General features: G+C 35.0%; 1 non-coding gene across 1 annotated transcript; it reads right to left on the reverse strand.

Moving 5' to 3' along the window:
- Nucleotides 1–14,720: 14,720 nt before the first annotated feature.
- On the reverse strand, nucleotides 14,721–14,824 carry LOC111765421 (U6 spliceosomal RNA). Its single transcript, XR_002797772.1, has one exon. It is a non-coding gene; the product is annotated as a U6 spliceosomal RNA (small nuclear RNA).
- Nucleotides 14,825–15,403: the final 579 nt, after the last annotated feature.

Genomic DNA, 15,403 nt, shown 5'->3' on the forward strand with positions numbered 1-15,403 from the left:
TTCTCTACCCCCACCCTGACCCCTAGTAAACTAAAATCCAGTTTGGGATTCTATGAATTTGCTTATTCTAATTATTTAATAACAATGAGATCAGTTAGACACAAAAGGAAAAATGCTGTATGATCCACAGACCTTAAACCGGATATATCACAATGTATTTGGTAAATAATGTGGTGAAAATATTTGCCCTATGTGACAATTTGAAGCTTTTGTGAATCTAAGAAAAGGTTATGTTCTTAAAACTAATCCCTGTGGGTTTTGGACCTTTTGTTTGGATTGGATTCAGTTGGGGGCAACTTACATATAATTCCAGGAAGGGATCTCAGCCCTCTTGCTGGAGTCCTTTATAAAAGGGAGAAACATGCAGAAAAACACAGAAAAAGGGAGCTGCCATTTTTACCCTGTCATATGAGAGAGAACTCGTAGGATCACCTACAACTGCACAAAGACAGTTTATTTTTAAATAAGTTATATGGATAATTGGAACACTCAAACCCACTTCAGAGGTTTACTTTTTTCTTGATTTAGAGAAATATTAGAGATGTGGTGTTAGGTCAATGATGGGGATATCTTAATTGATTATTAAAATGAGGTGGAATTTTTTGTTGAATTAACCTATTCAATAGATTTTAACTGTACAGTTGTATCATTTTTTACAAATGATACACCCATGAAATAATCCAAAGATCAAGTTATAGACCATTTCTCTTATGCTATATGATAGTTTTAGGTGTTAACTTGCTAGGGTATAGTATCCAGTTATTTAATCACACATTAATCTATGTATTGCTTTTTTGTACATGTGCTTAACATTTACAGTCAGTTGACTTTAAGTAAAGGATATTATCCTCAATATTGTGGTTGGACCTCTTCTAATCAGTTGAAAGCCTTAAGAAGAAAAACTGAGGTTACCTGGAGAAGAAATTCTGCCTTAAGACTGTAGCATAAAGTTCTGCTTGACTTCCCAGCCTACCTGCCTGTTCAATAGATTTAAGACTTGCCAACCCCCACAATCACATCAGTCAATTCCTTAAACTAAATATGTTTAAACACACACAAACACATACACACAAGTTAAGATGTTATCAGTCAGGGCTCTCCAAAGAAATAGAACCAATAGGATAGATATATTGATGGACCTACAACTTGACATTACCTCATGCCTCTTTCTGGTCTGTACCACACTCCTAAAGCCCAAGCAATCATTGTTAAACCAATGACTTTTCTTAAACATTGCATAAATAGAATCATACTATATACATTTTTGTGCCTGAGTTATTTTGCCCAACATGATGTTTTGAGATTTATCCATGTTGTTCCTATATCAATAATTTTCTCCTTATCATGTGGAGTATTTTTCCATTGTATGAAGATAGTACAAGTTTTTAACTCATTCTCCTCTTCATAGACATTTGAGTTGATTCCAGGTTTTGGCTATACAAATTAAGCTGATATGAAGGATATTGTACAAATCTCTGAGGATAGGCTTTCATTTCTTTTTAATGAAGCCTATGAGAGGAATTTCTGGGGCATAGTGTGGTCATATGAAACAATCTGGGATTTGAGTAAATGTTTTTAAAGTGTCACATATACTGACGAATATTAAAACTGCTAAATCAAACCAGCCTGTTTTTGAATATGTTGCTATCTATGTTGGAACCCAAGGGAATCACACATTTGATGGTGAGACAGGTATTTTGGAGGAAAGCCTCTACAAAGCTATTGTAATTTAGAAACATTAAAGGAATTTACAGTTCATAACAATGGCTGGAGAATTGACTTTATGTGAACCAAATATTTATTAACAATAACATGCGATTTGTTTTCAGAAAGGTTATGGTAACACACCGACATACTATTTAGAAGCTAAGTGGCATTGTTCAACCTACTTTTTCTCTCTGAGCTTCAGTTTCATTTTCTAAATGAGAATATAAGACCTACAGTACAAGATCATTGCCATGATTTGAGATATAATATGTAGAGTACATGATAAGTTCTTGGTCTATTCTAATTAATATTGTTTTTTTCATAGCAAATATAATAATGAGTACATGATTTTCTTGTTCTCAAATTTGTAAGCAGTGTTCTGGTGGAAGGGGGCAAAGAGGACAAGTTCTTCTTGTATGGGCCACATGGAAATTCATCTGAAGAGTTAGAAAAAGGGGTGGGGGATGAGCACATTTTACTCAGGGAACCATGGAAACTCACTCTTCTGGGAGTGCAAAATGTCCAAATATCAGATCAAAGATCAATCAAGTCGTTTTATTTGAGAACATAAACAATAATCTCCAACCCTATGTTCAAGATAAGGAAATGAGATCATGAAATCACACACTTGTTCCACTTTGCTATATATCAAATATTGGGAAATGGCATAGGGAAAATCTTTGGACTCTAACAAATCCATGGGCATATACTATGAAATGCAGGTACATCTGAAAACATTTAAGCTGCCATTAAGTACACAGTTTTTTTAAATTAAAAACTTTAAAAAATAATAAAAATAATGATGCCTAATAGACATCATTTAAGGTGCAAATGGAAATTGAAAGAAAGGGGATAGAAAGTAGGTTGACCCTACTCAGTATCTAGAACCCCGAACAATATGGGGCTCACCTTATTCTTAGATAGAGATTATATTTGGTAACTATGTATACCTTTGTTCTGTTGTAACAAGAATACTACATTGGAAATAATTGGAAATTTTTATAAGAATTTCATTTATATAAATTATATAGCTGGACTTATATAATGGTATTTACTTGTGGTACAGTTTACAAATAAATATTACTTCCTGTGGTGGTTAATTTCAAATGTCAACTTGGTTAGATTATGGTGTTCAGTTGTTTGGTCAAGAAGTGGCCTGCTACTGTGATGGTATCAAGATGGGATTTGCATTTATAACTAGTCGAGTACATCGATGATCGATAAAGAAGATTGCCCTCAACAATGTTGGTAGTCTCTTCATTCAATCAGTTGGAGGTCTTAAAAGCAAGAAGTGAGGATTTCAGAAATTAAAAGAAAAAATTTTGCCTCAACTTTTGCGTGGGCTCTTGCTGGAATTTCCAGCCAGCCAGTTTTGAAATAAGGACTTCAGCATCACCTTTTTCAGTTTCTAACGTGTAGCATGCTATATGGAATTTGGGCTTGCCAGCCCGCCTGGTTGTAATGTGAGCTAATTATAATAAATCTCTTTATATATATCCTATTGGTTCAATTTCTTTGGAGAACTGTAATATATTCCCTCCTACCTTTCCTTGTATTTCTTTATCTGTAGAAACTACTTAAAGGGTAAACAATTTTACAATTGCCAGGTTGTTGATTCAAATACACACACACACAACAATAATAACAATTTCTAGAGTGATTCACATAGTGTAACTAGAACTAAAAATAATTATCTTATTGAATTTTTAAAATTTTAAAGCTTATTTTATGATGTTGAAGACAACTTTCTTATTCTTATCTCAATGTTCTTATTCCTAGCCATCATCTAGCCATCAAATCCATGCATTTGGTTTCAACTCTCCTGCTTACCTCTAGGAGATCAGAAAAGCCTATTAGCATTTGCTTGTTTCAAAATTTTCTGTTTCCTATTTCTAAATGAAGAATTAAAGTATTAAACATTATACCACTGGAATGTTGAGAAAACATTTTCCGAAGCATTTTAGAGTCTTAACTCTGAAAACTTCACGAACAGGAAAAAGTTTTTTTATAACTGTTGTTTTAATGCTCTTATTTTTTCCCTAGGAGAAATTACCAAATGATTATTCTTTCATCAAGAACTAAATATATTCTTTTACATTTCCAAACCATGGTCCCTGTGGACAAGGACAATTGAACATAGTTAAAGAGGAAGCAGCTTTTAATTTAATGTTAACATAGTAATAACAATTTATATTCTTTAAAATAATTTTTCTATCTTTAAGGGAATATTTTAATTCATTCATTCAATGAAATATTTTGGTAATTTTCTGTAAACCAAATGTCATTAAGACTAATCAAACATGGATTTAAATAACGTTGTATTATTGTATATAACTCATATGTCCAAACTTATCAATCTTTTACTTCAAAGTGTCTTACTGACTTTTAGAAGTAAAGATCACCATTCTACTTAGCTGCTGAAAATCGAGATTCATATTCTTGATTGATTTTGGAGTCTCTGCAGCTGTTCCTTTGGGCTGATGCTGCTCAACTCTGTACCACTTCTGTTTTTGTTGTTGTTTTTGTTTTGTTTTCATAATTTTTTTCTATTATAAAGAAGCTTTAAATGACATAAATGTTACATAAATATAAGGGATTCCCATATGCCCCCCCGCCCCCACTTTTCCACATTAACAACCTTCTTCATTAGTATGGTACATTTGTTTCAGTTGATAAACCTATAATGATGCATTGCATTAACCATGGACTACAGTTTATATTACACTTTATACTTTGTCCCGCACAATCTTGTAAGGTATGACAAAATGTACAGCGGCCTGTATCTGTCACTGCAGTGTGATACAGCACAAATCCAAAGTCTTTAAAATGGCCCCAAATTATATCTATTCTTCCCTTCTCCCATTCTTCAGAACCTCTGGTGGCCACTGCCTTCACATCAATGAGTTCTTCCATTACTAGAATAATAATGTTTGTAGTAGAATAATAATGTCTACTTTAGTCCATTGTTCATTCCCCAGTCTTGAAGATTTTGGAATGCTGATGTCCAATGCACTTCTCGTTGACAAGGGATTTATTAATTAAATAGCAAAACAATTGACATAGAAGGAATTAAATTATTTGAAGGGAATTTGTAATATAAATTGCATAAATTTGAACCTGTACTTTCTTCAAGGAAGTGAAAATATATGGCAAGACTTGTGAAGGAAAATTACAGATAACTTCTTACTGAAGGCATTCATTTTGTCCTTTTATACTTCTAACTTCAGATCAAAAGTACTACGTATCTTAACTAGGCAAAAGCTTCCTTCATGCAGTACATATTGCTCATTGGTAGAAAATACCTTCTTCAAATATCTAGTGACCTATTTAATAGCAACACACCTGACTGTTTAAGTTAAAGAACTGTTTTCTTTTGATTTTTGAATTTTTGTAACAGCACCACAGTCCAAGGAAATAGTAAAGGCAAAACAGACCTGAAGTGTTAAGGGCTTGGTGCGTTAAAGGTTCTGAAAGGTCTGTGGGTGAGAGCAGGGTTTGGGTGTAGAGAATGGCTTGTTATAATGTTGGGTATTTAGGAACAGACAGATTATGAAAAGCCTTGTAGATTATTAAGGAGTTTTGCTTTTGTTTTAAGAACAATGGGAAATCTTTGGAGAATAAAAGCATTGATTCAGGGGTATATGATTTTGAAAAGTCATTCTAGTGAATTAAAAAATTATATTAGAATAGAAAGAAGATATGTATTTCACTCCCAGTAATGTCTATTAAACTCTTTATTTCAGAATTGCTAATGCACTAATACTTCACCTTTTTAGAACAGAGATAATACTTAATTCTTAAAGTCATTGTTTTCAAATTATTTCTAAAATACATTTTTTATTATAATAAGCATGGAAATTTATAACAAACAATATGTAATGTATATGGATTATTTTCAATTATATATGAGTACAGTAAATATTATATTTCCATCTTTTCCTGAAATAAAGCAAATTAATCTGACTTTTCTCTTTGTTAACTTCCATAATCTTCTCTCAAACATCTTACAACTATTTATCTGTATCTAATGTGACTGCCAAAATCTACTGTAGGTGCAGAAGATTTATCAATTCCAGTAACTATTATTGAACACATAGTTCAAGAGTCTCAGGCAGCCACATAGTTCGAAATATCTAGAGAAGTACCTGCAATCTTTAATTCATCATGGTCAATGCTGAGACACTCATTATTCAGCCCACACAATCCATTTGAAGATGGGTAGCTCTGATTCTATGGAAAACCATTTTTAACAAGTAAATTTTATACTCTTAAAAATATGCCATTCAGAAATATCCATGGTCCTAAAAATAAATTATTAAGCATAAAACCCATCTGTAAAGAATACTCTACAATGTCAAAGTGTCATTCAATGATAAAATAAAATATTACATAATATTTGGCATAAGTTTTATTCCTCCATAAGCAGATTTTAAAACAAGCCTTTGAGTGGAAGCCGCTTATTTGGGAGGTGATTTCAGGAAGCACTAGTAAGGGAGTAAGAAATGAGACAAGGAATGCACAGAAGCCAATACAACACCTGTTAATGAGTGGACTGCCACTATGTCCACTGGGACATCCAGGAGACATTTAGCCAATTGATAAGCACATACATTTACCCACCAATTTCTGTTCCTCACTGGTTTTGAGGTGTTCTGAAGCTATTAATGCCTAGCAATTTCAATCTACTCTGCGTGAGACTAAGCATGTTCTTGTAACCAGCAAAAGCCTGCAGGCAGAGAACCATATGTTTGTAGTAACTAATGTTTAGAAGAAAGGGGCAGAGTATGCACAGCATCTGTTACAGCATTATTTAAAATGCCAAAATTTCTACCTCCAGACCCTTGAGAAACCTCGTTTAAACCAGACCAAGTCATCATAGACTGATAGAAAGCACAATGAAGGAGAAAGCAAGCACCAGGCAGAGTGATATTGGAACTAATTCATAGCTGTGGAGAGTTAATCTTGCAGTGCTTAACAAACTTATCCATAAAATGAAGGCAAAGACATCTGTCTCAAAAAGTTGTTGGGAAAAATAAATATGGGTAATGACTTATACATAATATGTTTTCATAACCTGCTTCTATTTGATAACTTGACTTTTTGTTGAAAGAAAAAAATTGATACAAAATGTAAAAATGTAAAAAATAAAGCTTTAAATCAGTAAAAAATTTCTTATTTCTGGAAAATATATTAATTTTGTAATGCCCATTTCTCTCCACTCAACTACTAATGGTCCAGAGAATTCTCACTAGGGATTCAATCTAAAATCCTGTATTTATTGTTCTTTTAACAAAAAACTCAAAAAGACTGTAATTCAGATACACTGAGCTATAAAGTCTAAATAAATGTATTCTGATGAGATTCTATTGTGCATATTTAACAAAACATTCTTGGAATATTATAATCAGTAACCAAGTTGCAAATAACCATAATATTTTATTTATTTCTCTCACTTCATGAGGAAAAAGCTAAGGCCCAGGAGACTTGAGAGGCTTACCCCAGTAGTTAATATATGAAATTTAAAGACAATATATTAGGTGTCTTTATTTTCAACCATTGCTGAAAAATTTAGCTACATGTATTATTATTAGAAACATCCATTAGGACTTCATCACCCCTTATGTTCTATTCTATCCTCAGCAGAACTTAAGCAAGAACCCCTGAGTTCTATTTATTCCTGGTAAAGTCATCGTTTTCTCAAATCCTATAATCCTTAAGAGTGTAAAGGAAGTTTTAAAACTTCTCCTAAATGATGTGAAGAAAAATCTCATTATGTGTTATGTGCCTGTTTACCTTAAGGCAAGCAGAAGTCCCATGCTCCTAGGTCATCATTCATTATTACTCTGACTCTTATTCCCACATTGTTCTATATATCCTCTGCTCTGATTCAGTCTCTCACCAAGCAGCCCCCCTCCCCTGGTATATACTTCCATTGTGCCTCTTAGACTTTATGTTGTTTCAGAAATTTTTTTGCACCTCTGCTTCTCTGAATGCTCCCTTAATCCTTTTTTCTAAATGAAATCTGTGTCTCTCTTGGGGATATTTCTTTTCCACTCAGTTATCTCAAATAGCAACTCCTTTACTATTTTCCTGTACACTGTATTTAGCTGTACACTGGACCTAGAAGTGGAGATAAGGGTTCTCCTTGCCCTGCAAGGTCACTTTCAGAACTCCCTTCTACCACTTCCCTCAAAATGTTCAGTTCTTTTGCAGCACAGTTTGGCATGTCATATGAATGAAAATCCACAATGAGCAAAAGTCAGCAAAGGCAACAGTACAACAATAATAAAAACAACAAAAACACAACATATTAATTCATCCAATTGTTTGCTATAATGGAATTCTCAAATTTATTATATGAAATATTTAAAAAGATGAAGTAAACACAAAATTAGTGAGCAACACACAAATTTTTATTTTATTTAAAGGGAAGATAAACAAAGTCAGGTGAAAACTCTACAACAAACAAAAAAAGAAACTGAAACTAAAAACACAATGGATGAATTAATTGCTAGATTACAAAGTTAGAATTTTTAAGCTAGAAGAAAGAACTTTCTGAAGAATCTTCTCAGACTTCAAATCAGAGAGAAAAGAAAATTTAAAATGTGGCTGAGAAGTTGATGTATTGATGGATAGAATTGAATAGTCATAGTCAAAAGAGGAACATACAAAAAATAAGAATTTTCAAAAATGGATGAGCTATGAATTCAGTCATCAAGAAGAATCGGGAAATCAGTGACAAAGGAAAAACCTTTATACTAGCAATAGGTTTCTCAAGTGAAACAATGAAAGTTTGAAATGTAATATGATATCTTAAATGTGCTGGCAGAACAATCAAACTTGAATCAAACCCAAGCACATCTATCCTTCAAAAACAAGGTCAACATTTTCAGATAAATAAAAACTTGGAGATTACCATCAATAGATCAACATTGAAGTATAAAAAAGGAAATGAATCATAAGGTAGGTCTGAGATGAAGAAGGAATGATGAGCAAAGAAATTTTTTAAATGCATGCAAACAATCCCAGGAAATATCGAGTATATTAAGCAAAAATAAAAAGTCTAATTTGTTCATGTGAGGATTTAACTGAACATGGAACCACTCAGCCATTTCACTGTAGTCAAGGCTTGGAGATGCAATTATCAAGAAAGGATTTGAGGAGAGTTTTCTTGTTTGATGGTATGGACTCTTGAGTACTGTGAAACCAAAAGTTTGTTTTATGAGATTTGTGGGAGTGGAACCACTGCCATCCTACACTAAAAAGCACAGAAAAAGGACAGGTCAAAAGAAAAATTACTACAAAGGGAAAGCCATGGAAGCTGAGGTCTAGATCAAAGACATTTTCAAGGCCTACCCATGTGTGTGGGAAGGGTGAGTATGCCACAGCACTTGGACAAGGGTGCCTTCTGCCCTATTGTTCAGGAAGAATGTTACCATTGCTAGTTTTCTCATGCTTGGGGATTGCAGGGAATCTGATTACCTATCCCACCTAATGTTTGATGAGGATGGAGCCTAGATTCTGGCCACACCCTGACACTTGACAAGGGTGGAACTTTCACTCTAGTATTGAGGAGGAACATAGTTACTACACAAGCACTTGGAAAAGGTGGGGCTGCCACTCCATTAGGCCCAGAGGTCAAAACATCCTTCTAAAGATGACTCTCAAACCTTGAAATCTAATGAAGTATAACCTTCAGACTTAGAAATTGTTTGGGACCTGCAAAATCTGTTTCCCTTCCCATTTCCCTCTGTAGGAGTAAAAATGCTCGTGCTCTGCCTGTTTCTCATTTATTAGTGACAGCTACCTTGTTCCGTAGATTTTGTAGGTCCACTGATGGAGGGGACTTGTGCCCCAGTACAGACTACACCTATAACCAATTATTTTTCCCTGAATTTATTGTTATTATTTTTAAAGAAGCTTTAGATTACATAAATGTTACATTGAAATTATAGGGGATTCCTGTATACCTTACCTCCTTGCCTTCTCCCACTTTTCCCCATTAACAACATCTTTCATTGGTGTGGTACATTTCATACAATTGATGAACACATACTGAAGCATTGCTACTAGCCATGGTCTATCATTTACATTATGGTTTACACTTTGTACCACACAATTTTATAGGTTTCAATATAAGGTATAATGGCCTGCATCTGTCATTGCAAGGTCATGCAGATAATTCCAATGTCCCCCAAATTCCCCATGTTATGACTATTCTTCCCTCTTCTCCCCTAGAGCCTCTGAAGACCACTGCCTTTATATCAATTTTACTAGTTCTTCCATTAATAGAATAATAATAAGTCTAATTTAGTCCATAGTTGCAATCTCCCCCTTAAGATTGTTCGTTACTCAATCTGGAGGATTTTAGGATGGTAATACCCATTCTGCTTCTGATTGAGAGGGGCCTTAGATCTCATGGGGCAGATGACTAGAACTGTCTTGCTTGCAGTTACACATACTCTGTTTTTGGGGGGATGGACATTGTCCATCATCATCCTTTTGTTAGCTGTCCTGAGCAAGTCTGATGAATTGGAGGGTAGGTGTTGCTGCAACTTTGGTGAGATTCAGGGCTCAACCAGCATATAAACAGCCAGAAAATTTTTCTCTGGAACACATATTTAATTGGTATGTGCTAATTATAGGTTTAAATAAAAGGGACATAATAACCCTGTAGGAAAATTATAAATGATTCTAATGCTGATACATTGTGGGGATAAGTTATCATATATTACAAGCTAAGGTCCACCAATAGGGTGTCAAATTCCTGGGGTTGTCTGACCTCCCTATACTGTCCAGATGTCTCTAGAGCGCTCAGGAGGACCACTGCTTGAGCCACTGTTTACTGTGGCAGTCAATGAGATCCTCCAAAGACTTGCATAAGCATAACCTCTGGAATGACCTCCCAACACACTTTGGAATCTCTTAGCGATAAAAACACATTTGTATTTTATATTTCCCTCTTTGAGTCAAGGTCTTTTTCCAAATGTATCACCAGATGGTGCTTGGTAATAATCCTTCAGTGTCAGGGAGGCTCATCCTCAGGAGTCATGTCCCATGCCAGGAGGAAGGTAGTTCATTTATATGCTGAGTTTTGCTTAGAGAGAAGCCACAGTAGAGCAACAAGAAGGCTTTCAGGAGGTAACTCTTAGGCAATGTATAATACTACACTAAGTTTCAACTTCACAAGAACAAGGTTTATAAGTACAACCATCAATATGAAGGGCTTGGCACATAGGTCTGTCCTCCTCTGCTAGGCACTGCCCATGTACTCTAGGGATTCTTGTCTCTCTATTACAGAATGTAGCAGGACTCCCCAGTCTGGGAATTCACTATTCTTTTGGTTACCGTGTGGTTCTCTACACACTGAGACCATACCCCATGACCACTTGAACACATTCATATTCCATAGAGGCATACTCCAGTTTCACCCCTTCCCACACATTCCCACCACTGACACCCTGCAACTGTGATCCTCCCCTGGCACAGTTGTGACTTTTCTGCAATCCTAAACCTCCCCAAAAGCAAAGCCAAAAAAATAAAATAATAAAATAATAAAAAATGCAAATATATATAATTAAAAATGAAATAAAAAAATGCACATTCATGTAAGAGCTGTTGTCTTTTATGTACAGTGACAATTTCTTCTGTATGGTCCCTAAGTGTCTTGATTTTTTCACTTTATTTTCAAAGAAGCTTTATGTAAGAGAAAATTCACATAGAAAATATAGGAGATTCTCATAAATCTACCCCTTTCCCTTCTCACATTTCCCCCTATTAGCAACATCTTACATGAGTATGGTATATTTGTTTCAACTGATGAACAAATATTGAAGCATTGTCACTAACCATGGTCAATGGTTTACATTATGGTTCACATTCTGTATTGTACTTTTATAAGTTTTAACAAAATGCATAATTGCCTGTATCTATCATTGCAAGATCATATGGAACAATTCGGTGCCCTAAAAATGCCCCCTGCTCCATACATTCTTCCTGTCCCCTCCCCTCAAAACCTATGGTAATAATTAGGTCACAATATTTGATGAATATGTCTTATAGTTACCTGAATTAATATTGAGGGTATGACATATTGGACATATATTCTTGAGGGACTCTTGCCCTCTATTTGAGAACCTAGCTGGAATTCCCAGGATTGGAGTTTAATATTTTTGTTTATGGTGTGGGTCTTCACCCACTGGGATAACATACTATGGCAAGATGAACACTTTCATATTCCATGCATGCATGCCCAAGGTGCACCATTTTCTACATATTCCCTCACTCCTGACACCCTGCACCAATAACCCTCCTCTGCCATATTTGCTAAAAGAACATTCTCACCACTGTAGTTTTAACCAGACTTACAAGTCCCCAAAGGTCACCTGTTCCTTTCTCAAGGCTCCCTCCCGCCCCAGTTCCATGAATAGTCTAATACAACTCCTTATGCTCATACTCACATCCCTGTACCACCATCACCCCCATCGAAAGCTAAACTACCACCTTCCACCTTATCATAGGTTTTGTCAATTTTAAGCATAAACTCACCACACTCTACTCCCTTTCTGTGTCCTGATAACCTATCTTCCAGACTCTAGCTCTATTAGTCTGCTCAATTTGCTTAAGCAATATCAGTGAGGTCATCAGGGAGTGACTTAGTTACTTCACTAGGCATATGGTCTTCATGACTCATCCACATTGTTGAATGTGTCAAAAATGCATTCCTTCTTACAGCTCAGTAACATTCTATTGTGTGTGTATACCACAATTTGCTTATCCATTCATCTGTTGATAGACACTTGGGTTGCTTCCAACTTTGGACAATAGTGAATAATGCCACAATGAACATTGGTGTATATATATCTGCTATTAATTCTTCTGGGTATATACCCAGCAGCGGGATTGCTAGATCATATGGCAGTTCTATAGTTAGCTTCCAGAGAACCTGCCAAATCCTCCTCCACAAGGGCTGCACCATTTTACATTACCATCAGCAGTGAATGAGTGTTCCCTTTCCTACACATCTTTCCCAACACTTGTAGTGCTCTGTTTTTTTTTTAATAGCTGCAAGTCTGATAGATATAAGATTATATCTCATTGTAGTTTTGATTTGCATTTCCCTAGTAGCTAGTGATGTTGAACATCTTTTCATGTGCTTTTTAGCCATTTGTACTACCTGTTTGTAAAAGTGTCTATTCAAATCTCTTGCCCGTTTTCTAAGTAGTCTGTTTGTCTTTTTATATTCTAGGTGTAGGATTTCTTTATATATGCTGGATTTTAAGCCCTTATCTGGTAAATAGTTACAGAATTATTTTCTCCCGTTGTGTAGGCTGCCTTTTCATTTTCTTAACAAACTTCTTTGAATTGCAAATGTGTTTGTTCTTTTTTAATTTTGAGAAGGTTCCATTTATTTTTCTTTCATTGCTCATGCTTTGAGTGTAAAATTTGTGAAACCATTTTCTACTACAAGACCTTGTAGATGCTTCCCTACATAATCTTATCAAAGTGCTAAATATAACAGCCATGATCATAAGTCTTATATTGAGCTCTTTGATACACCTTGAGTTAATTTTTGTATAGGGTGATACGCTCTCATTCTTTTGGGTATGGATTTCCAGTTCTCTCAGCACCATTTGTTGAAGAGGTTGTTCTGTCCCAGTTGAGTGTGTTTGTTGGTCTTGTTGAACATCAGTTGACTATATATGTGAGGATCTATATCAGACTCTCAAGTGGGTTCCATTGGTCAGTATGTGTTTCCTTGTACAAATACCATGCAGTTGTTACCACTGTAGCTTTGTAGTGTGCTTTAAAGTCAGGTAGTATGATTCTGCTGATTTTCTTTTTCTTTTTCAATATGGTTTTGGCTATTAGTGGCCCCTTCCAAATAAATTTCATAATTAGTTTTTCAATTCAGTAAAAATGCTATTGTAATTTTTATTGGGATTGCATTAAATCTGTAAATCAATTTGGGTAGGATAGGTATCTTAATGATGTTTAGTTTTCCAATCCATGAACATGAAATACATTCCCTTTATTTAGGTCTTCTTTGATTTCCTTTAACAATGTTTTGTAGTTTTCTGTGTACAAGTCCTTTACATCTTTGATTGAGGTTATTCCTAGATATTTGATTCTTATAATTACTATTGTAAATGGAATTTTTTAAAAATCCTCCTCAGATTGCTCATTATTTGTGTATAGAATTGCTACTGATTTTTGCATGTTGATCTTATATATTGCCACTTTACTGAACTCATTTATTAATTCTAAAAATATTATTGAAGATTTTTTTCAGGGCTTTCTATATATAGGAACATGTCATCTGCAAGGAGATTTTTACTTCTTCCTTTCCAATTTGGTTGCATTTCATTTCTTTTTTCTTTCCAAAGGGCTCAAGCAAGTACTTCTAACACAATGTTAAATAAGAGTGGTAACAGTGAGCATCCTTGTCTTGATTCAGATTTTAGAGAGAAAGTCTTTAGCATTTCACCATTGAATATGAAGTTAGCTGTAGGCTTTTCATATATACTTTCATAATGTTGAGGAAGTTTCCTTCTTTCCTATCATTTAAAACGTTTTTTGTGACAAAAGGATGTTGTATTTTGCTAAATGCTTCTTCTGCATCAATATAGATTATTATGTTATTTTTTTTGATGTTAATGTGGTGTGCTACATTGTTTGATTTTCTTATGTTGAACCTTCCTTGCACACCAGGGATGAAACCCATTTGATGATGGTGTATAATTCATTTGATTCATTGGTGAATTTGATTAGCAATTATTGTGTTGAGGGTTTTAGCATCCAGATTCTTTAAAATGATTGGTCTGTCATTTTATTTTCTTATGGTGGCTTTGGTATTAGAGTACTGTTGGTAGCATAGAATGAGTTAAGCAATGTGTCCTCCACTTCTATTTTTTTGGAAGAGCTTAAGCAGGATTGGTGTTACTTCTTTCCAGAACAACTGGTAGAATTTACCTGGAAGCCGTCTGATCCTGGCCACTTCTTAATTTGAAGTTAAATATCTGGAATGCTTCATGAGTTTGCATGTCATCCTTGCACAGTGGTCATGCTAATTTTCACTGTTTTGTTCCAATTTTAGTATATCTGCTGCTAAAGTCAGCACCTATAACCAATTTTGATGAAACTTTGTACTTAGCATTGCTACTGAAATGATTTAAGGCTTTTAGGATATTGTGATGGAATTAATGTATTGTGTATGTGAAAAGAACATGTATTTTGAGGGTACAGAGGGTGGAGTATGGTGGTTTGAAACTGTATGTACCCCAGAAAAGCATGTTCTTAAAGTTAGTTCATTCTTGTGTGTGTGAACCCATCGTAAGTAGAATATTTTGGTGAGGCTACTTCAGTTAAGTTGTGACCCATCTCATTCAGGATGGGTCTCAATCCTATTACTGGATCCTTTATAAACAGGATGAGTACAGAATGAGAGAAAGCCACAGAAGCAAGAAGCTGAAAGCAACAAAAACTAGAAAAGAGGGGAGAGAACAGCAGACACAGCCATGTGCCTTGCCATGTGGCATGGGATCCAAGGATCGCTAACACACTGTCTTCAGGAATAAAGCATCACCTTGATGATGCCTTGATCTGGACATTTTTCTCAGCCTCAAAAACTGTAAGCTAATAAATTTCCATTCTTCCATCTCGTGGTATTTGCTTTCAGCAGCCTATCAAACTAAAG

The sequence above is a fragment of the Dasypus novemcinctus genome, chromosome 3 (assembly GCF_030445035.2).
Source record: "Dasypus novemcinctus isolate mDasNov1 chromosome 3, mDasNov1.1.hap2, whole genome shotgun sequence".
Classification (NCBI taxonomy): domain Eukaryota; kingdom Metazoa; phylum Chordata; class Mammalia; order Cingulata; family Dasypodidae; genus Dasypus; species Dasypus novemcinctus.